This window comes from Coccinella septempunctata, chromosome 1, assembly GCF_907165205.1.
Source record: "Coccinella septempunctata chromosome 1, icCocSept1.1, whole genome shotgun sequence".
In the NCBI taxonomy this organism is placed as follows: domain Eukaryota; kingdom Metazoa; phylum Arthropoda; class Insecta; order Coleoptera; family Coccinellidae; genus Coccinella; species Coccinella septempunctata.
The window spans coordinates 33247287-33271561 of NC_058189.1; the positions used below are offsets into that span (position 1 = coordinate 33247287).

At 34.8% G+C, this 24275-nt stretch overlaps 1 protein-coding gene across 2 annotated transcripts in view; it reads right to left on the minus strand.

The window, feature by feature from the left end:
• The window catches only part of LOC123320214 (anion exchange protein 3), a 254710-nt gene extending 235843 nt beyond the window's left edge, over nucleotides 1-18867 (minus strand). The window contains exon 1 of one of the 2 annotated variants that reach the window (XM_044907456.1): nucleotides 18613-18867. The gene's annotated coding sequence lies outside the window, so the exon portion shown is untranslated. Of the gene's footprint in view, nucleotides 1-2784; nucleotides 2947-18612 lie in introns of those variants that run through there. The other variant, XM_044907464.1, reaches the window with a different exon arrangement.
• Nucleotides 18868-24275: the final 5408 nt, after the last annotated feature.

Genomic DNA, 24275 nt, shown 5'->3' on the forward strand with positions numbered 1-24275 from the left:
TATGTTATTAAAAAATATATATTTTCGAAAATATTGTATATGTCGATATATTACTTCCTTAGTCAAGGCAGAATCATCATTTTAGTGAAATCCCCATTTTCGATAGTATTCTATGAAATCATTGCTCACAAAATTGTCCACTCCCAATAAATCTCCATCTCTATGACACGAATTAAAACTAATTTCTTTAATTAATTTTAATATAACTCATTAAAAGTTCTGAAAACAGAATTCACTGTATTCAAGAGCATAACGCGTCGTTCCCGACTCTCTGCTCTAAATCAGCCCTATATATGACTGCAGTCTTCAAAATTTCGTTTTTCATATCCGCATACGATTAAGGTCTGGTGATCTTGCTCGCCAGACAATAGGAGCATGTGTTGTCCATATCTCTGGCAATGCTTCTTTTTGGAGATAATCTGGAGCAAGAAATATATCTCTTTCACCTTTACTATTATGATGTATTGAAGTATTCTATGTCTACTTCATTCATATAATAATGTATGACAAACTCGACAAATAGTGCTGGACAGGCAATAGGACCATGCGTTTCCATCCACTGGTTGCCTATATCAATGGCAAGGCTTCTTTTTTGAAATAATCTAGAGCAAAAAATTTATGAAAATTAATCTCAATCTATGACCTTTATAATTTATTGAAATACTAGCTGACCCGGCAAACCTAGTTTTGCCATTTAAATTATTTCTAGGGTAGATAATAATAACTAACTCATCGTGATTGTGTGATTTATCTTACATCAATAATCCTTAAATTATAATAGAATGAAAAAGTTTTTATTTTCGTTTCAATTCAGTCTACTTTTTTCAGGCAACCCAAAATACATTCAAACATCATAATTAAAAAATTGTTAAACATAGTATGATTATAAAATTATTCTATAATATGTTATTTACTCGTTACTTCTGATCGAAAATTTTAAATTTTTGATTTACTCGATATAACTTAACTTTTTGTCCAAATGTCGAAAACCTATAAGTACTCTATGATTGCTCGATTGGTCGTAAAAAAAAGGAATGCCTTTTTTTCTGTTCTGTACAATTTTTTTTGGGAATATTTTGTTATATAAGCCTTGCCCTAACAATAATAAACACAACAAAAAAAGAATTGTCCAATTTGGTGCGATCGTTTGAACAATAAAGCATTTTGAAGTAAACCATAGATCCTCTTTTATTAATATAGATTCTATATCCACTTCATTCATAGAATAATGACCCGGTTTTATTTTGAATCTCTGTAATTTTCCGATTCAACTAACTCCATTCACTTTTATTTTAGCACTCGGTTGGCCATGAAATAACTTTCTCAAGTTTTTGTAACCAGAAAGGAGTAAGGTTGGCACTCATGAAATGTCGTTAATGTCATAACGCCGTTGCCACAACTAATATCAATTAATATTACAAAAAAGGCGAAAGTGATTGAAAAAGAGAGAAGACGGGGTTTCAGGAAGTGCTATTTAGAATTTATTCAAATGGTAGGTAACCCTGATATTCTAATATCTACAATATATCAGACGGTAGCGAAAATATTCAATGTAAGTAAATTTATATAATGTTTCATCTGAATCTAAATGACTTATATCTTAGCTGAATGTTTCCAAAATCAAAAATATTGCGAATGAAGAGGATGACAAAGAATTTCATTCTATTGGGAGACCCAAGAAAGTGGGGACATTTGAGAATTTTATTTTAGTGTGAACGAATCCGAAAAGTTACTACAGGATTTTCGATGAATGTCATCTTAGAATAAGTTTCAGAAAATTAATTTTTCTATTTTTCATTTGACTCGTCCTATACATTGTAAATGTCTTAAGGGATCAATGAATATATAAAATTATTATTATTATATCAAAGTATTAAAAATAAATTGCCATAAATACGAACCAGATGTCCAGTTAATTAATAATTCGTGTAAAATTTTTGTTTAAAGTTCCTCTTGCCTTGAATTATTTCGACTTCCATTGATGCAAGATGCTTTTTGTTGAAGAATTCAACATTCTTGTAATTATCCGTTAATTCCTTTGAGAGATACCCATTTCTCACCACTGTATCAGGTGCATTTCATCTTTGCGTTGATTGTTTCAAATTCTACAATGATACAACCTCTTCAACCTTTAGCCAAAGAAGATAACCAACATAAACTCTCCTCAAGCTACTGCATATGATGTGTCAATACTTCAATTTTCTTCCATAGCAAAAATAAAAATATTTGAAAACTGATCTCTTGTATTTACCATGCAAATAACTAAATTTGGTATGCCTTCAATCAGTTAGTATAAACGTCAATTATGTTCGTCACATATTTTCGACTTAATCTTCTCCGAAGTGATCCGACATTGTGATAAAATACGTAATTACTGAGTAAAATGCACAACAAAGCGCTGATTTAAATCCCAAAAATGTTTTGACAAGCGTCATAAGCTCACATTTCATTACTATACAGAGTGGAATCTGTCAAATTTCCATGGCCAATCTAGTGCTAAAATAAAAGTGAATGGAGTATACATACTTAATTGAAGAGAAATAAACAGTTTTCGAAGAGATGAAACTCATGTAACTAGAAATGAGACAATATGACAATAGCAAACTTGGTTGAGTTTAATGATTTTAAGAATTATATGTTGATCCAAACATGAAGAGTTATCAAGATGCAGGCTCGGAAACTATCCGATCAAATTATTAAAACCGGTATGTATTTGCGAAATATTAAGTAACAGCGATGTTGCGAAAATACTGAAGACGAATCACAACCGAACATACGACTCACCAACAAACGGACCCAGATCCAATATCCAATAACTAGGAGGACACAAACTTACACATAAATGTCACTATTTTCGCTAAACGACAGTTGACACTCACATATTATTCCGAGCCTAACGCAAAAAGCTAGCGAAATGCAAAAGCTCCGTGAGCTATGGATGACGGATTAACCGCTACGATTGGATTGTAATTATCTCTTTCTCCTACTCGTACGGTTCACCTTGCTCTGCATATTTCGTCGCTCAAATTATGATACGACCGCCTTTGTTACTAATGTTTATCGCGGTTTGCCGGTAAGCGAATTTTTTCTTCTAATGGCATTGTGACTACCAGCGAACCAAAATAATTAGGCGGTCATCAAACAACAGACTGCAGTAAAAAATTCATTATTCAGTTATTTCAGAAGCATGAAACATTTTCGGAATTCCGCTTAAGCTCGCGGCTTCACTCGCACAATATTTCACGGTAAAACGCTAGTTAATATATCATTAGAATAATTCATAGAAGAAAATGAGCAAAAAATCTACTAACCTCATTATGAAGAATTAAATCGGGAAGAAATAATACTTAATTAATCGTCAGCATAAATATTAACGAGCCTGTAAAAAAATCCACACGATGAAGAAAACTAAAGACACACTACAATACCGAAAGATTGAGCAGCCTTCCCGAAAAAAAAAACTATAGAGTTCCCTACATCCTACTATACGGTGTTATTATACTTCATTCAACTTTATTTTAGCAGTCGGTTGGCCATGGAAATTTGACACATTTCACTCTGTATAGTACGAAAATGTGGGGTTATGAAGCTTGTCAAAACATTTTTGGGTTTTAAATCAACGCTATGTTGCCCGTTCTACGTAAAAGTTTCTGTTATTACGTATTTTATCACAATGTCGAATCTCTTCGGAAAATATCTGACGAACATAATTGAAGTTTATACAAACTGATTGAAGGCATACCAAACCCAGTTATTTGCATGGAAAATACAAGAGATCAGTATAATATCATAATATGCACTAGCTTGAGGAGAGTTAATGTTCGTTATCCTCTTTGGCTTACATCATTTGTAGATTTCAAAAATATTAATTCGAAGATGAAATGCATATGATGCAGTGGTTGGCAATGGGTATCTCCTGAAGGAATTAACAGATAATTACAAGAATGTTAAATTTTTCAATAAAAATCATCTTGCATCAATATAAGTAAAAGGAGTTGAAGGAAGTTTCAAGTTAAGATGCAACTTCACCGTTGAACAAAAATTTCACATGAATAAACAGTAACAGGGCAACTTGCGCGTATTTGTGGCTATTCATCTTAATACATTGATGTAATTATAATATTTAGGTATTTATTAGTACCTTAAGACATTTACATTGTATAGGACAAGTCAAATGAAAAACAGAAAAATCCATTTTAGGGAACTCATTCTCCGATGACATTTATCGAAAATCCTGTAGTTAACTTTTCGCATTAATTCACTCAAACATAAAATTCTGAAATGCCACCACTTTTTTAGGTCTCCCAATAGAAGGAAATTCTTTGTCATACTCTTCATTCACAATCTTTCTGATTGTGGAAATATTCAGCTGAAATATAAGTCGTTTAGATTAGGATGAAACATTTTATAAATTCTCTTACATTGAATATGTTCGCTACCGTCTGACGTATTGTGGATTTTAGAATATAACTATTTGAATGAGCGGACCTGAATTCTAAATAGCACCTCCTGAAACCCTGTCTCTTTTTTCAATCACTTTCGGCATTTTCGAAATAAAAATTGATATTAGTTGTGGCCAAAGATTATAGAGTAGAAAGATGGGAAACGAGGCGACTAAAGCGATTTGAGCGACATCTGTGTGTCACGCGTGTTTTTAAAACGCTAGGACTGGTTAAAATATTAATTTGAGTGCCATTTGCAGAAATATATGACATTTTTTAAGATTTCAGACGTCAATTTTGATCGAAGAGGTTTTGAATGTTTTGATTCTCATTCCGCTTTTTGTTTATCTGGCTCGTTCTAGTTGCAGATTTTTGGAGTTTTTTGTCTTATTTCTTCGTGAAAACATCAAAATATTGTTCAAAAATTATTGAATGGTGAAGAACGGTGGATCAAATAATAAAATGTATTTTACGTGATTAAGTTTTTCACTCAACTAAGGAAAATGGAAGCGTAAGTATTAAAAGTCGTAACATGTGAATCGGTCATTCATTGATTCTTATTTTCAGTGCTCCGAAGTGGATAAAATTCTCAGGGCTTGAAGACAATTACTTCAGCAAACACTACTATTATAACTACACCATGTGCAATGAACATTTTACTGCAGGTCAATTGAGAACTGATCATCGACGTAAATTGTTGTATGCAGAAAGCATCCCTTGCATGAACGGCCTATTAAGTGAAAATGATGATCTTTATAGGTCCATTCAATGATTCTCAATTGCCACTCTTTCAATATATTCAGAAATGCAGAGGTTTTATTGATTTCCATTTGGGAACCAAGTGACTGTCAAATTGTTGTTTAGAAAAGCAAAGTTTTATGAAACCTGCTGTGAGTGTTTTGTTCATTCATTAATCAATTTGTATATTGTGTCATGAAGAGACCATATCATAAGGAAATCATAAAAAAAGCACCAAGAAACTATACTGATATACAGGTCTTGCATATGTCTGCAAGTTTTTTTTTTAAGTGTAGTTCTGGAAATTCTTTAAATAATAATGACATATGTAAGTAACTGGAATATGTGTGCTACGATGGTTTATTGAATATTGGTTCATATTAATTTCTGATATATGTATATTTTACAAATTCAACTAAGTTCATTAATTCAGAACAACCTATTGTACAGAAACAACACCTTCGACGTATAGCAGATCACCATATACTATACATATACTATATATATAGTGTCCTAAGGAAAAGCTTCATTTATTGCCCACTATTTCAATTTCTGTAAATTTTTTGTGAATTGCAAATGAACATATAGCACATCCAACAGCGTTTTTCGTTGATATCACTTGATTCCAAACAATATTTAGATGAAAACTAACATCCTGGTCACCTGGTCACAAAGCAAAACCATACTTTTGTTTTGTCGCTCAGGATGTTTGTTTTCTGATAGAAACGAAGTCAATATTGGAATGCAATACGAGAAATAGAATTCTAATTTCGCGCCCCTTAATCAAAAAACAGAAAACTGTTATCAAAAAGTTTTCCTGTATTGACAGTGCGTTTTTAGCGCCATCTCATTGTCACGCGTGTTTTCACTGGCCAAAATGTAGTCGGTTTTTAGTACTAGCGATATGAGGGCGTTTCCTATCTTTCTACTCTATAATCTTTGAGTTGTGGCAACGGCGTTATGACATTAACGACATTTCATGAGTGGCAACCTAGCTTCGTTCTAGTTACAAAAACTTGAGAAAATTATTTCATGGCCAACCGACTGCTAAAATAAATTCGAATGAAGTATACGTATTGCGATCCTAGCACAAATCGAAATGATCGTGCCCCTTCTATAACCTTACGTCGAAGTAACCTCTTGCGAGGTTTTTCGCCAAAATTAGTATCTATTTCTATAACCATATATCGCATAACATTCGTTAAAAAACTATGCTGTTAAGAGCATGTTTCATAAGAAATAAATGCTGCAGAAAAGGATCGCATTTATATTCATATCAATTCATTCCATGCCAATAAAAACATTAAAAAACCCTCTCTAAACGGAACATTATTTTGGATTGATATAAAAATGTTGAAATTGGTTATTATCGGAAGTTAGATGTATGCAGTCTAGGTAAAAACGTTGAAAGGAGTCCTGGGCTCGAAATTCCTATAAAGTCCATTAGTGGAAATCGCTTCATAATATATTCATTTGTTTTGAAGATATAACCCAATTTTGATAATTTGTAGATTTAGACAATGTGCCATAACTTCTTCATTTTCGAAAATACCTAAAACGATTAAAGCTTTCTACAGGCACTTTTTCATTGGAAATACAGCCCTACAGGTTGGTCCAGATCTAAACCAAGAAATTTTGATCACGTTATCTACGTCAAAAATTAGCTCTAGTTCATCATAATTCCATCAAGATATACCATCGATACAACAATGAATAACAGGGGAAATTTTTTCAAAATTCTAATCACTGACGACCAAGCCAAACAAAAAGTAAATAGCCCTGATGAAGACTTCGAAATAAAGCGGAAACTAGCTGGCCTTTTTTCGAAATAATTGGTTTTGTCAGGAAAATCTGGACATGGAAATCTGTGAAAATTAACATCAACGTCCGGAGAATTCTGAAAAAACATAAAATGCGACATAAAAATATTTGGACATTCAAATATTTCAAATTGAGGTGTCGCATGACATACTTCCAAATTAAGAAAATAATTGGAAATCAGAAAAATAAACCGACGATTTCCAGATTTTTTTTTAGATGGCCTGATTATGTTTAGATAACGTGCAAATAACCAAAAAAAAATTAAAAAGAGTCAGATATTGAAAATTACAGACACACCGGTGTTATTTATTAGTAGATATGTATATATTTATTCAAAGGTGAGGATGTTTTTAACAGAAGGTAGAACTGATCAAATTTAACGTTTCACCAAAAATCATCCATACAAAACTTTCAAAATTACAGAGTTGAAAAAAGAAAATTAAAACTATGCAATTACTGAAATATATCGTAATACGACCTTAGATAAATAATTTGTTATCTGAATTATCACAAAGCAGTGGGAAAACTTATCTCTTGATGACTGACTAAACCATATGGTTTCGTTTAGGATATTGGACCACTCGATTTTTGCGTGGGAATGAAAATGGATACTTAGGATTGCCGAATTTTTTCACATTATTTAGTGACTTGAACGATTTTACGATATGGCCCATTTCGAAACCAACTGACAGAAAAATACTTAGGACCAAGTGTAAAAAAATAGAGTATTAGTTCAAAATCTCACCAATAAAATTCGTCTAAATTATTCTCAAATTTTTTCACAATGATCATTAAAATCATATTCATGTTTGAACCCGCCAACAGCCGACCGTAAAAATGGGGTGAAATAGGGTAATGTTAGATTTATGGGCTAATTCAAACAACAGCACGTTTAAAATATTTATTCTCTCTCAATCTCAAAGTTCTCTATCAACTCTACATTCTCTAATGTTTATCAACACACATCCTGACAAGCCAGTGTTCAACATCTAAGTTCTATTAATTAGGTTAGATGAGCCATTCATCGAGCCATCTATTTCTCTATTAGGCCCACAGTAGATATTTTTCTTCTTTTGATCTTTTTAATATATACCCACAGTAGATATTTTTCTTCTTTTGATCTTTTCAATATATAGAGTGGTGTATTTTGGGTTGCCATCTCTATATCCGTCACGATGATTCTACTTTGCAACAGGTAACAATAATAGCACTTTATCAACATAAGCACTTTCAATAAACTGTCTCAATTTTCTACACTGATTTCACCCCGATCCGCACAATGCAACAATTTTTTCAACTGATGCAACTAATCAGATAGACTCGGATGTATTGAACCATTCATAGCCATAAGTATGTTTGTGTTGTTTCGTTTTTCCAATGCCAGAGTCACCTTCCACAGTCCCATACTTGAAATTTAAGGAAATTTTGTCATCTTAAATTTTTTATATACACAATTTTTGGTGAAATGACTTATTTTGATGACTTCTACCTTCTGTACACAAAAAATTTCATCTCTGAAAACAGCCTGTATATGCATAGTATGTAGATTTTGTATAGACTCCTTGAGGACTGATGCTGCCAAACATGTTCACTCGATCTAATACCCTCAAATTCGCTCAAATTACTATGTTTGAGGAAGGATGAAGAATATGGTATATGCATATTTTCTAACTGATAAAGAGGACTGCAAACAACGAGTCAAAAATGCATTTAGCGAGGCATTTAGGTTAGGTTAGAATTATAAAAACCCCTTAATCAATCTAATCACTAATTGAAACACCTTTGCGGATCTCTTTCTTCTGATGACAATGGAATACCAACACATGAAGCATTTCTGAACTTTGAGTATTTTCTATAGATCAATTTCTCTATTGATTTTTCAGATCGGAAACACCATTTTTTACGCGAAGAAATGCAACAACTGTGTGCCAAATTGACAAATTTTTTCGGAAGAGGAATCAACTGCATTATTGCAAGGATATGTTTGCATTCTAAGTAAACACATCATATGCAAATACGAATTCGAATAAATAAATAAACATCATCTACAAACACACCGTATATGGAGAGTACGTGAAAGATAGTCTAAAATCTACATCTATCTTTGTTATTTCCCATAAACTTTGCAAATTTAAGTTCATTTTCCTTATAAATTCACGTCAGACACTATCTTCGATTTTCCAGATAACTATTGAACGCCCTAGGTAGAATCTGGTAGAATTGAATGATACGATATTGTGTTCCGAATGAAAGTTGTTTGTTCTAAATAAATCAGTCTGATTCGGAGCAATAGTATAACACTGGTCATACCACTTTTTATTTACGATTTATATCAATCCATTCATGAAATCGATACTGCACGATATTTTCAGCAACATCGGATTTAATGGATATCGATTGTATTTTTTTGAAAGGATCATTTCAGACGAATGCTCTATTAATCAGCAATGAATTCAGTAGGCGTTTAGAAAAGGTGGGTTTGAGCAAAAAAAAACACTGAGATCGGCGGAAATCTCGATCTATCCAACAAAGAAGTTGAACAATGGCTTTGTGATTCCGTTACGTATTTCAGATAATAAAAAAAGATACTTTTAAATCCCTAGGGACATAAAAGGCAGTTTCAATTCCTCAGGGATCAAAAGTAAATTCAATCCCTCACTAATTAAGATTAGAAAATATTATACTTTTTCGTTGACTTCAACAAATAATAACATTTTACGGCACTTATATCCGAATGAAAGGTTTTTTTGCCTTTAAAACAAGTATTTTTCGCCCGCAGGCACTGTTCGTTCGTAAACTCTTTTCGTCGGCAGTCATTGCCGTCATTGAGTCATTTTTGTGAATCCACAATTTTATAAGAACATAAGTGCCTGTGATAATAACTGTCATTTGCGAAAATAATTTTTTACGGAATCCGCGAGTGAAATAAGTATGAATTATGAAGGTATTACAAAATAAAAAGAAAAGGCCAACAAAACATCACATCAATCCAGATAGTAAAAAATTAGAGAATAAGAAAACACACCATTAAACATACGTCATCACTCTTAGGATGATTTCGAAATTGAATCGTCTTCGCATACTGATTTCCCGTATCTCAACAGTTTTTTGTTTTCAATATTCCCAATTTGATATGAAAACTAGCTCTTGAATATCTGAACCGAGAGTTTCGGCAGATATTGCAGCATATTAATGATATTATGAACTTCTGATCGGAATGTTATTCTACTACCCTGGAATTCCATTCCACCACCACGAAATAAACAGCTCAAATGTTTAACGCTGCTCTCGCTCATGTTCAGTCGACCATTTTGATCTGAGGCAAAACCTCATAAGTACGTTCGGATTGCCAAATAGCAGCATAAAAACGGATTTTGGAATCTCTGAATTCGATCTGAATCATTTTTTCGTAACTGATCGAGACATATGTAATGAATTTCATATTTCATCTTATTGCTATATTTTTTTTTCAATAATTGCCACTTTTCTCATTTCAAGGGAAAAACATATGAAAAGCGGTAGTTGGCTGAGCTTTTTTCCGGAAACAAAATTAGGGAATTGTTTACACAGGTTTATTACTAATATGTAGAGTAGAGAGAAGGAGAACGATCGATGCTTTGAGGTTGCAGATTCTTTGTCTCCTAAAATATGTACAATAGGTAGTTCATGTTTTTGCCAATAGCCAATAGTGATAAGATGATTAGAATATTATTATTTTCGATTTTTGATAAGAGAACAACATATGACCATGGTGAAATGTTGAAAAGCGTGTGTAAGCGCTAGTGTAAAAGTGGTTTGGCATCGGAAAGAAAAGGAGAAGAGATAACATTTCATAGTCCATTTTTGAGAGAAAATTGGAAAAAAAACCTTATCTCAAGAATCGATTCTGAATCAATTTGTGTGTCAAGAGCACTTTTGCGATGAAGATATCAAAAAAGATTATGGATTCATTATAAACGAAATCGAAATTGTCACCCATAAAAAAACATGATTCAGAATTGAATATTCTTGAAGAATTTTGTTGGCATAACATAATATATGGTTTTTAACGGTTCTCAGCTGAGTATTGGAAACAGAATCTATTCTAATGAGTTATGAATCTGAGATTGCTACCTTTTATTGTCTTGATATATATTTTATGTTCTACTCCTAATTATTTAGTCCCCTTTATAATGTGAATTGTATTTTATTCGAGATTTTATTATTATTATTATAAAGGGGGCAGGTTTCTAGCAGAATTGTACGCCAAAATCTCCTCAATCTTATGTGTAAGGGTTGTCACCCCTAAATTCTTAATTGGGCGAGCTATACCTTAATTGGAAGACAATAGTAATATAAAGACATATTGTCTTCCAATTGAGGTTTAGTTCACCCTCTATTCCTTATGAAGAATTCAGGGGTGAGAGCCCCTACACCTAGGTTTGAGGAGATTTCGGCTTTCAATTTTGCTCAAAATATGCCCTCCTCCCTTTAAAAATTGACCTGTTCCGGCTTTTTCTTTGAAAACATCCTTGTCGAGACATAGTTGGCCTGGCAAGTTTTTAAATTGTCACCCTGTATGTATGTATATGTTTCCATTTGAAAAACGGATGTTGGATGGGGTAGCGGCTAAGGGTTGAAGAAAAACACTCAAGTTTATAGCCAGAAAATTTAAATTTAATTGACGGGTTTCATTGTTTTCATTTTGATTTATTGATTGAAGAAATATTAATTTTATTCCAGACTCATGCCCAACCCTGTATTTCTGGACTACTGCCATAATGAATATTTTATAAAGAATGTAATTGAGATGTTACTCATGCATGTCTGCCACGAATACAAACATGTCACTTTCGAACAACAGGAATTATGTAAGCATTATCGAGTTCCAAATAGATGATGATAAAGATAGGTTCGGAATTGAATAAAGTTACATTGGCAATGAATTCGAATGATTTCTACACTGACCTCGATTTCGTCCGCTCTGCCTGAAAACGAAAAATGCAACATACTGCTTTGTTAAATTTGAAATCTCTCCCTCACTGGCCTCAATATTTTAACTTCCAGTTTCAACTATAGTCCAAATCACATGATCTACATGAATGTCCTGTCACCGGCAGCTGGCAGTATGATTCTTCAACTTGTGCACATACAGTGAAAGTTGAAAAGCTATGACGTATCACCCTCAATATCTTGGCCCCCATGCAAAATCAGAATAAACGATAAAAGAGCAAGTAAAAGAGATAAACTTTGGTTCCTAGGTGAACATTTTATACGGTTTATTCCAATCTATTTGTATAAACCCCGTGAGCGCCATGTCACCAACCCCTAAAATATTAAATCCAGTATTAAAAGGAAAATGTTTTAAAGGTAATTCGATTGCCTTTTCAAAAATTAAAAACGTAGTCGTACGTTCAATTCTTCTACTTCTCGGGGATGTGTTTTACACACAAACGACTTCGAATGTCCTCAGAGGAAAAAATCTATAGGTGTCAAGTCAGCGAAGCGTGGTGGCCATTAAATCGGCCCACATCTACCAATCCATTTCCCTCGGAAATGATGTTTCGAGTCATTGCCTCACTGAATTTAAAATCATAATTACTATACTGTACTAACAAAAAAATGCATTGTCTTTCGGACCAGCTGTAGGGTGATTCGAAAAACTGAAGAAGACTTCAAAACCCTTCGGGGATTCAATAATAAAAAATCCCATCTCCGACGGTTTTCAGGATATGATCTCTAGTTCATAATTATGAAATTCGTCGAAAAAAATGGCCTACGTCATAAAGGCACATGTATAAATTATTATTTATTTCGAAATAAAAATTTTGACCAGACTGAGATAACAGGGTGGTATTTTGTTTCACCACTTTCGGCCACCATATTGCGTAGAAAATAATTTAAGCTTAGGCGCTAAGTCGAGCGCTAATAGTAGAGTTGATTCCGCCAAAGTTTGAATCATTCTCCTAGCTAGACCAAACATAGAGTTGTCGACCGATCGAGCACTGTTGAGTGTTGACACTGTAATAAGCCCCTTAATTTTGACTCTCGGGTTTTGAATCACCCTATATTGCAAGGTATATTCTATCCCATAATCTATTTTTAATTCTATTGCCTTTTCCACATAAAAAGTAACATTTTTCAGATTGAAAACTATACAGGCTATTACTAAATGTAGTACAAACGTACAAACGGATAGACGAGATTCCTTGAGTAATTTTAAGAAAAAAAAAGTCATAAACATGAGACCGCAAACTTTCGTTTTCAAAACAGAGGATGTTAGAGTTAAAATATCTTTCAAGTTTTTCTCTTATAATATCTACTTCACAAGATATTTACTGAACCATGGCATAAATATTATTATTCATAGTTCATACCATGTGACATGCCAATTTCGACAGCAAGTCTACAGAGTGATATTTTTTCTGGAACACTCCCTTGTTTTCGTAAAGACCTTTATTTTGTGACCCACTGTTTGAAAAAATGTAAAAAGAAACTTTGTTGTTATGTTAAACTTTATGGCCTCTTGTGGTTTTGTCGTATCTGCTACCGCTACTGACATAAAAATTCAGTTAGTAAGCTGTGGTGAATAAATTCATTGTAAGTTTTGACACATAAATAAATAAAACTCGGTATTTTTAATAATGAATATGTTTTCACAACTTGTTTTGATAACAATCCAAAAATCCAAGCTTTAACTCTGTTTCTCGAACGCGAAACGTTTTCGATCATTCAATACCATATTTATGGGACTTTTTTCCTAAGATTACTTAAGGAATCTCCCCTCTTCGTTTGTATCTCCAATTTAGAAACACCCGGTATAGTATTAGGAACAGCCAGAATAGACGTTCTGTCCCGTGTCCCAACAATTCATTATAAGTGCACAGTTCCAGATTAATTATTGGTATTGGACTATTTCTTCAGAAAAGATAAGACGTGAATTTTCTTTTACCGATGTCGTATAATTATCGATTAATGATTCATAAAAAGTATAATAACTATGACATTCGACATAACCATTTGAATAATAGACGTTTGGATTACTAGTAGCAATAAAGACAATCGTTTATGGTATCATTCGGTGAAACGATAAAATATTGGGAAGGGTCATTAATTGATATCTCTAATCAATGTTATTGCAATTTATGCACGGGACTGAATAAAAGAACTGCATGTCAAAACAGAATAAGTCATGAATCAAATGCACTGATTTGAATATCAGAAAAAATTGCATGTAGCGTTTTCAATTCAAATTGTTGGCTCTTAGCAATATGTGGTTGGTCGGAAAATTTTGAATTAACTATGAGTCTCGCTATGAGTGAATAAATATTAATGTGGAGAACTAGGTAAAAGTTCTGGAACAGGGTTAGGTGGTGGTTTCTAGGGGTGAAAAATGATTTTTACCTCGTAAACAGGATGAGTATCTGACTAGTACCAATTATTTAATAGTAGATTCTTGACGGTCAAAAGAAACAATTTCTTTCTATACCATTTTTTTCCATATTTACCATTGCTGATGAGATTGGATTTCAACATGATAAACAAGCTGCTTCATATGTCCCCATAAATAAAAATCTAAGGGATTTAGATCAGGCGTACGAGGTGGCCATTGTATTGGTCTTCCTTGACGTATCCCGAGACGTATCCATTCATTCGGGAAATGTTCATTCAGCCAACTGACTACTTGTCTCCCTCTATGTGGTGGTGCACCATCGTGCTGATACCACATATTTCCAAATGTTGAGCTCTAAAGCATCAATGAAGTCAAAAAGGTTGTGCTCCAAAGAATCCAAAAAATTTTTATACAAAACTGCATTTAAACGATCATTTATAACATGTAGGTACTGGCATCAAAATAAATCATCGTTGAAAATCCCACGTTTACACTGAAACGTTGCTGAAATCGTCTTTGTCTAATGGCATATGGATTCTGCAGTGCCCATACATGTTCATTATGGTTATTGTTGATGCCGTTTTTAGTGCAACAAGCCTCGTCAGACCATTTCATTCCAGATATTTGAAAAGATGAATTTTCCAATAAGGAATGCATCAATAAGGAAATTTAGTAAACCTCATTTTCCGAGCATGTTCTCAAATATCCGTAATGAAAGTGATCTTCAGAGTCTGTCATAACCTGACACAACATTCAATCATAAAATTCATTATCATATTATCAATGAAAGAACCTGCCAACTTGACCGAATGAGTTTTTTTATTAGAAGAAAAATTAGAGGCACGACGTATATAATATATCCTGAATCAGAAAAATATGGGACTGGAATATATAAATAATATATAAACATGGGGTTTATATTCAGAAAAAAACGTGGTTGTAGAATGTTACATTTGCGTACATTTGTTTTTCGAGATCACTGAAACTTTAAGAAATAGAGGCACCAACTCAAAGTGTGTTTCAGTTGAAGTGAAAAAAAAGTAGCTTCTTTTTTTCAGATGAAGGAATAAGTCACTCAACTTTAAAACAAGTACCAAAAACGAACAATCAATCATCCCTCGTCTAGTGAAGTCGGAGATATCAGGTTTGTTCGTAGAGTGGTTTGCAACCGAGTTTGCAACGGTTGTGAACTGTACAGAGCAAGCGCAATTCCATTTTAGGGTAGCGAAAATCCATTTGCGCTAGTGTGAACCACTCTACGAACAAGCCTATTAATTTTTTACTTCGTTGCTGTGGCAGCAAATATCGTTTTATCAACAGCTTCGAAATATTTCACTTTTCGTAACTAGTTACGAACAGTGAAACATTTCAAAACGTTAATCAGTTTTGAAGAGTCTCACTTTATATCTCAAAATCAGAAAAAATTCATTTTATGTCTGTTCTCATATTCTCATTAAAACCCTCGTTTCTCCCGAGGTGGCATAGCTCATTATAAATCTTAAAATGGTCTTTTTATCAGAGACAAATCGGAAAAAATGGTATAGAAAAAAAGTGTTTCTTTTGACCTCAAGAATCTACTGTTAAAATATTTGTATGAGTCAAACACTGACCGTGTATATTTTCTTCCTTGAAACCAACTCAAAGACGAAATAGAAAATAAATTTTTCGTTTGAAAAAATATCGTTCAGAACGAGAAAAATCAAGAATGATATTTTTTCGAAATAAATTTTTTGATCAAAGCTATGAATTCTCATTTTTCAGCACATATATGTTGGTTTTAATTAATGTCTCGATTAATGTAAAGGTTGTATTTCATGTGGTATTGAACAAACTTCACAGAATTACACTTTTACTGATTTGAAAATTTCTGAAGATATTGTAAGAACATTCAACACTTTCAGGAAAGTGTGCGTATCACTCGACGTATGAGCTCGTAAAAATGTTCGGTAAATCTTTTTACTTTTCTAATAAAATGGTTCGATTGAAATATCAATTACAATACATATTTTTGAATAGATTAAAAAAGTAATTGAATAAGATTTGAGAGTTATGTGGATCGAATTTTCTTTGAAGAATTCTTTTATCTTCAAAACTGGTGAAGCTTCCATTTCTTCAGGTTCGTCTGAATCTTTCATATCTTTAGATTCTTCGTCATCATACAGATCTCATAAAAAAACTAAATTGGAAAAAAAAGAGACGGGGTGACATCAAGACGTCCTTCAACTTCAATTTAAGAAAAAAATCAAGGCTTCACGTAAGAAATTGAAAGCGCAAATGAGGAACTGGAACTAGTGAATTAGTGAATGCCGTTCTTGAATGGAGTATTACCGAGGGTATTACTTCCCCTTAATCACTGAGTACCACTTGGAACTTTCATCAGAAATGAAAAGTTTTGGTTTATCGACAGGAATCTATTGATATTTTCTATAGAACCACCTAGCGCTTCTCAGAACTCTAGGTAAACAGATCCTGAATTATCTCAATTTTTTTCTTTCAAAATGATTATCTTCGAAAGTCAGAAATTGATGTTTTAAATTTTGTTTTCTCAAGTTTTTCCCAAAACGATCAAGAACTTCCGAGAATCTCAGAACGCTTTCTTATTAATGAAAAAACTCGTAAAAAATATCCCCAGAACTAATTTTTGCGAAAAACATGGAGACGCTTGAATTTATCGCCACTAATTTTTTTTTCTCATAAGAATCCAAGATTTGCCGAAACTATCCAAAATGTGTATCAGGAACTCCAAAACTCTTTCAAATATATCCAACTCCAAAAAAATTTGTGTTTTTGAAAAAGGTGGCCCAAACTTCACGAGTTTAAATATTTCATGCCGCGAAGGAAATCAATTCTTTTATTGAACCGGAATATAGAACAACTGCCCTAGGGTAAATTCTTTCCGTCCGGTCCTGTCAACCAACCTGTTAAATAAATCGAACCTACTTAAAATGCAGATCCATAGAGACAATGTGGAATAGAAAGTTGGAACGACAGGTAATGATGCTCGTTTTTTCATTGTCCCCTAAAAGATGGACAAAATGAAATGTAGAAGAGGTAGATCGACTTCCTGTCCAAAATACGGAAAATATCCAAAAAATGTTTCTTTGAAACCTGAACTTATTAAACATAACACCAGATTAAAACAAAAATACCTAACTAGTTGTTTAGTTTTACCGAGACTTTTACTCTGATAATAATACACGAATCAATGTAATTTTCTGAAGCTCTGAATTTTTTTTCCCTGCGGCACACCTAGAGACATTTGTGGCCACATATTTTTTGTTGTATCATTGAGTATTAATAATTGTATATTATTCCCTAGCGGAAAGTTACAATATTCGACATCACCGAAGACATCACTTAACATATATAGGTGTAACCTCATAGGTAACTAAAATGTTTCCAAAATTTCGAAACCCTTTTTTCTTGAATTAATTATCATTGCACTTTTTGGCATTGATGAGAAACCGTAGGAATATTTGAAGTAAAATTTATAAACTTTAAATATTTGAATCTCGATTTGAATGGACACCCTGTATCTTCAATAGAGAGGGGTCGAGAGAGGGGTGCATTTTAGAAAATGATTCCATATAATTATGAAGAAAGGAGTCTGTAGTACGCTGTTAGCTGAACTACTTATTAATTCAAATCCTATATTTATAATTTCTATCCCGATTAATATTGTACCTCAATTTTGAGTTCCATATTGTGCATCGTCGAAAATTACTTTTATACGAAACTAGGGTTGATTCTATATCAAACTGGTAGATATACGAAGAGCAATAAATATTATTCTGATCGAAGAATCAATGTAAATAATGCAATAATATACTCAATGAATTATTCACATCATAACTCATAACATAAAAAAAATCGGAATATTTGTATCACGCGAAGTAAAAATTTCGTTCCTTTTCTAGAAGAAGAATGAATTGTTATGATCTTCATTTTCAACTTGGCGAAAAATTTTAAGAATCATCTATTATGTGGAATACAGGAAACTTTTCGTGTAAAAGTTATGGTTTTTATACCTTTAAATGTTGAAATATATTAGGTAAATCGTCAAAATAAAAAACGAATTTATCTCATTGATAAATAACGGAATAGCCTAAAACAATCAGTTGTTGAAATCAACGAAATTGATGACGATCTATTCAATTAATCAGAATGAAACATTCTGGGAATCGACTAACTGAAATCGATCAAAAAATCAGAAAAAACGTACTCATCTATCTTACTCACCGGGGAAGAAGATAACCTCACTTTTGACAAGCACGATCATCTACTCAATAAAAACAAAACACAATCACTTATAAGAATCCTCTCACAAAGAGTCACGAAACTGAACGTAACCAATTACTGATGAATTGACATGCTGTTCATTCAGTTTTTCCGCGAAAATTGAGAAAGTAAAAATGTTCAACCTCGTCGAATTCAAAAACGAGAACTAATCAGTAAACAAAGGTATTCACCAATCGCTGACGAAACCTGAAGTATAGCAGTTTTCGCAGTAACCTTACTTCAAATTTCTAGTAAATGATGTGCCATCTTGTGGATTGAAAATAGACTGATCCTTCGAGTTGGTCGAACTCTGTATTCTGGGAATCCGGTTCCGGTTTATCTTGCAAACGTGTTTGAACCTGGGTGCCGAGGCATTGTATGAAGACAAAAGACAATACTTACCTTGTCTCATTGTTGTTGAACTCGGGGGGTTTGAAAAGGGAAGGGTGAAAGTTAATCCTCTTTAAAAAAAAAAAACAATGAAAAAAAGGAGTCCGTGAGCTTCAGATTCATAAAATTAAAAATATAAGCGTTGAAATTGAAATAAATATTTGTGCAACTATTAGTCACTATTATCCTTGTTTATATAACCCCTAGTTAAAAACTATAAACAAGGCTAGTATGTAAAGGGCATATAGAAAGATAGATTGATAGATAGATTCTTTATTTCAGATTAATTCAATTTCATGATACAAAAAATAACAAAATGAAATAGTGTCTTAAATACATAAATACCATCACATCAAATAATCTCCCAAACTATATGGTTCCTTATCTATTAAAAATTTCTTTGTTTCCACCTTGAATATCTTGTAATTTTCTATTCTTTTCATATAATCCGGTAATTTGTTGAAAACCTTTATACACATATATAATGGATTCTTTTCAGTTAATGTAAGTTTATGTTGAGGGTAACTAATATTAGCTGTTCTTGTGTTATATGTGAAATTTCTATTATTTCTAAGGAATTCATTTTTATTTCTGTGAAGGTAGAGAAGGCATTGATGCACGTATAGGCCATGTACCGTAAGCAACCCTAGCTCCCTGAATTTACCCCGACAAGAGTCTCTGAACCCCAATTTCAAGAATATCCTGAGGATACGCTTCTGGCTCCTAAATATGGACTGCATAGATGTACTTGTGCCCCAGAATATTATTCCATATCTCAGTAATGATTCAAAGTTATGGCATAGTATTGTAACGTTTTCTTCGCTTGATTAAAACGTCCAACTGATTAAAATTATTTATTTACACTTAATACACTTATAACTCACAAACTAACTATTTCACTACTATTTATTTCCACTCGTATTTATTTCCACTAGTCGCTTGCACTGTTACTATACTTGTACTTGTACTTGTACTTGCCTACCTGCTCCTCCGCTGGGCTTATATAGGCGCCGGAAACATTCAGGTACCTTCGCGGTTATTCTGGAAGCTCTCGACCGCTCTAGTTCTCGAAAGGTCCGACCGCAAGGGCCGGACTGGTTACACTGTCCCCTCCTTAAGCCTGTTCTGTCCCAGAACAGATTCAGTTAATTCCTCCGAGGACCGTGGCGAAACTTGCACTCATCACCATTCCTACAGTAGCCATTCTGATGGAAGTAGCACTCCACAGTTTTTCCAGGCTCCCTGGCCTGCTTTGAGTTGAAACTGCACACCAGGATCCGTATACCAGTCCACTGAAATACCACCTCCAGCATGCTTCGCACAACTCGCCAATTTAGCTGGTCCAATCCACAACCGAGCTTGGGAACAACTAATTTCCTAACCCCAAAGCGTTGAAGGTCTTCTTTCAAGCTATGCAGTGCCATCCATAGATTCTGATAGGTTGGCTTCTGATAGGAATGTTGCTTTGTGACTAGGTAATAAATGAACCGACCTTCAGCCTTCAATTTCAAAACTTTTCCGATTCTTGGCTGCTGTCGCAATAGTTGTTCCTGACGTCCAAATTTATTTCTGAATACTCTTGCTATTCCTTTGCTCATACGAAGGTCCTCCGCTACGCAATGAGCGAGAGAGTATTCCTCAGACACGGTAAAGAGATCTTGATGTACTTCCTGTGTAACGCCGAACCGTGCAACGCGTGTCGTGTCTCAACATAACAATCCATAAACTTCTGGTAATCGCTGCTACCTTGCATCGGGGCTTCCACAAGACGTACTTCTTCTTTGTCCTGCGCGTACGGGGCTAATCGGTTGAAATGGACAACCTTTGGTTTTCCTCTGGGGAGCTTCCTTATCCGGTAAACTACATCATTTATCCTCTTGATTACTTCATACGGTCCCTCCCACTGCCTCTGCAGCTTTGGTGAAAAACCTTTCCTCCTTTGTGGATTATGTAGCCACACCAGATCTCCAGCGGTGAATCCACCTTCAATAGCCTTGATGTCGTAGCGCATTTTCATTCGGTCACTTGCTTGCTGCATTTGATTGCGCACCTTGCCATGAATGTAATCCAGCTTGTTGCTTAATTTACTAACGTAGTCCTCCCCAGCTACGTCTTCTCCAGGCTTACATCCAAACTCTAAGTCGCAAGGCAGTCTTATTTCTCAGCCGAACATTATACTGGATGGAGTTTCCTTGGTAGATTCTTGAACCGAAGATCTATATGCCATGGTGAATAGATGTAAATATTCATCCCAATCCCGCTGGTGATCAGACACTACTTTGGCTAGATGTCTTCCCATGGTCCGATTCATTCGTTCGACCATGCCGTCTGATTGTGGATGAAGAGGTGTAGTCCTTGTTTTGTGAATTCCCAATTTGCTACATACTTCTTGGAATAACTTCGAATCAAAATTTCTGCCTTGATCACAATGCAGCTCCAGAGGTATTCCAAATCTGCAGAAGAATTCTCTGACCAATTTATCAGCTACCGTATTTGCCTCTTGACTAGGAATACCGTAGGCTTCCACCCATTTCGTGAAATAGTCCATCGCTACCAAAATTACTTGTTTCCATGGTCTGTTTCGGGAAAGGGACCGGCGATGTCGATAGCTACTCGTTCCATGGGAGATCCGACGTTATATTGCTTCATTGGTGCTTTTCCTCTACCATAAGGTCCGTTAGCAGCAGCGCAAACCTTGCATCTTCTACACCAATCTTTAACGTCCCTCTTACAATTTGGCCAATAAAATCGCTGCCTGACTTTTTCCAACGTCTTGGTTATCCCGAAATGTCCACCTGAAGTTCCATTATGTAGTCTGGTCAGAATGTCTGTCACACGGCTCTTTGGCACAATCAACTGAAGTCTCTGCTCAGTTCCATCTTCATTTTCCCAGCAACGTTTCAGAAGACCTCCATCGATCTTCAATGTTTCCCATTGTGCCCAATACGACTTTACATTCTGGCTCAGTCTGGATACCTCTTCCCAAGTAGGTCGTCTACCGCTCTTCTTCCAACTCAGGATTACTTTCAAGTCGTTATCTTCCTCTTGTGCTCTTTGAATTTCTTCAGGTAGCCAGTCGTCTTCGATTACGGTGTTTCGCCTTAAATCGATTTTTTCTTCCAGGCGCGAACAATGGCTGGAATTCTGGGGACACTCAATGGTTTTGGTCGAACCATTGTCTACCACAGCGACTCCTTTTATTTTCCCAGCTGTAGCCCTTTCAAATTCTGGGAGATTTTGCTTGAAATGCCTCCTTTTGTTGCAGTTCCAGCACACAGCATCCTTTTTCCTAGCAAGCAATATTCTGCGGACTTTTTCTCCGACAATCTCCTCAACAGATCGATCTGTTTCTTGCTCTTGTCTTACACGAAGGTGTCCTCTATGCGACGCTTGCTTCGCTGCCTCAATTTCCAAAGCCTGGGCTAAGGCTTCATCAATGGTTCTAGGGCGTGCTAGTCTCAGGGCTTGTTGTATTTCACTATCCTTTATCCCATCCACGAATGTCTGGATTGATAGCTGTTCAAGGAAGCTATCTGGAGCAGATGGATAAGCCAGCCTGACTAATCTCGCCACATCAGCTTCAAACTCTTGGAGATTTTCCCCTGTTTTCTGCACTCGATTCTTTATTTGTGCATGGTATACTTGTTGTATTGAGCATCACCATATCTCATCTGAAGTTTCGATGTAAGAACTTCGTAACAGGCTTGTTGACTCTCCGGGATCGTCTGCAGAATGTTGAGCGCCTCTCCTCGTAGAGCTATAATTAATGCCGTGGCTTTTTCGTTGTCGTTCCAATTGTTCACCAGGGCAGCAGCTTCAAACTGTTTTTGATATGTCGACCAGGGTATTTTTCCATCAAAATTTGGAGGCTTGATCTTCATTCTACTACCTTCGCCGTCATTTTCCGCTTTCGCTGTGCTGTAGGGTGTTGAAGCCAGAAAATCTGTTCTGTTTGACATTCTTTTCAAGGAATCTATCAACTTGGAATAATGTTCAATTATTCCTGCCATTTCTTCAAACTTGCCGTTAACCTTGTCAAACTTTTCATCAACTTCGTCAAATTTTCCACTCACTATATCGAATCTCTCATCCACTTTATCGAATTTTTCATTTATGGTTTCCAGTTTCTCATCCAATTTATCTGATAGTTGACTCACCACATCGTTACAATTTTCCCTAATCTGGTCCATTTTCTCATTCAATTTCTCATCAATTTTCTCATTTAATTTTCTGGAATTTTCTTCCATTTGTTCATTCAACTTACATGAGTTCTCGTCCATTTTCTCATCTAATTTTCTCAAAAAGTCCATTACCGCTCGAGTCTCCATCGCGTTCTGCAGTCTTGTGGTCACTGGCATGAACTTCAAATAACCAAAAATATTTATTCAATTCGAGCGATGTTAAACCGCACACCTGACACCAATGTAACGTTTTCTCCGCTTGATTAAAACGTCCAACTGATTAAAATTATTTATTTACACTTAATACACTTATAACTCACAAACTAACTATTTCACTACTATTTATTTCCACTCGTATTTATTTCCACTAGTCGCTTGCACTGTTACTATACTTGTACTTGTACTTGCCTACCTGCTCCTCCGCTGGGCTTATATAGGCGCCGGAAACATTCAGGTACCTTCGCGGTTATTCTGGAAGCTCTCGACCGCTCTAGTTCTCGAAAGGTCTGACCGCAAGGGCCGGACTGGTTACAGTATAGAATTTTTTTTACATTTTCATTAACATATATATTAATAATTCTGAATGCGAATATAACTTTGTTGAGTTTTTTTAAGAGATATTCAGTATGTGTATTCCACTCCAAGAATTCATCTATTATGACTCCCAAGAACTTTGTGCTCCCGACAGTTTCAATCCTTTGGCCTCCGAGATAAACATCTGAAGGTTTTTCCTTTAGCTGTATTCGGATTCGGCTTTCGGACAGTCCGAGAATGATTCTAGAATTGCGCAGAGGATTTTATACCAGGGCGCAACAGTTTTGCGCAGTTTTAGAACAATTCTTGGACCGTCCAAAAGCCGAACCCGAATACAGCCTTTGTAGTACTTGCTCTGAATATTATTACGCTTGATTTTTTCTTATTTATAGTAAAATCGTTTTTCATAAACCAGTTCTCAATGCGGTCATGCAGCAAGCTACATCCCTCCCTCAGCGAGCCAGCATCCGCCCCAGCTATCAAAACATTGGTATAATCAACATAATTTGTAAGCTCTGA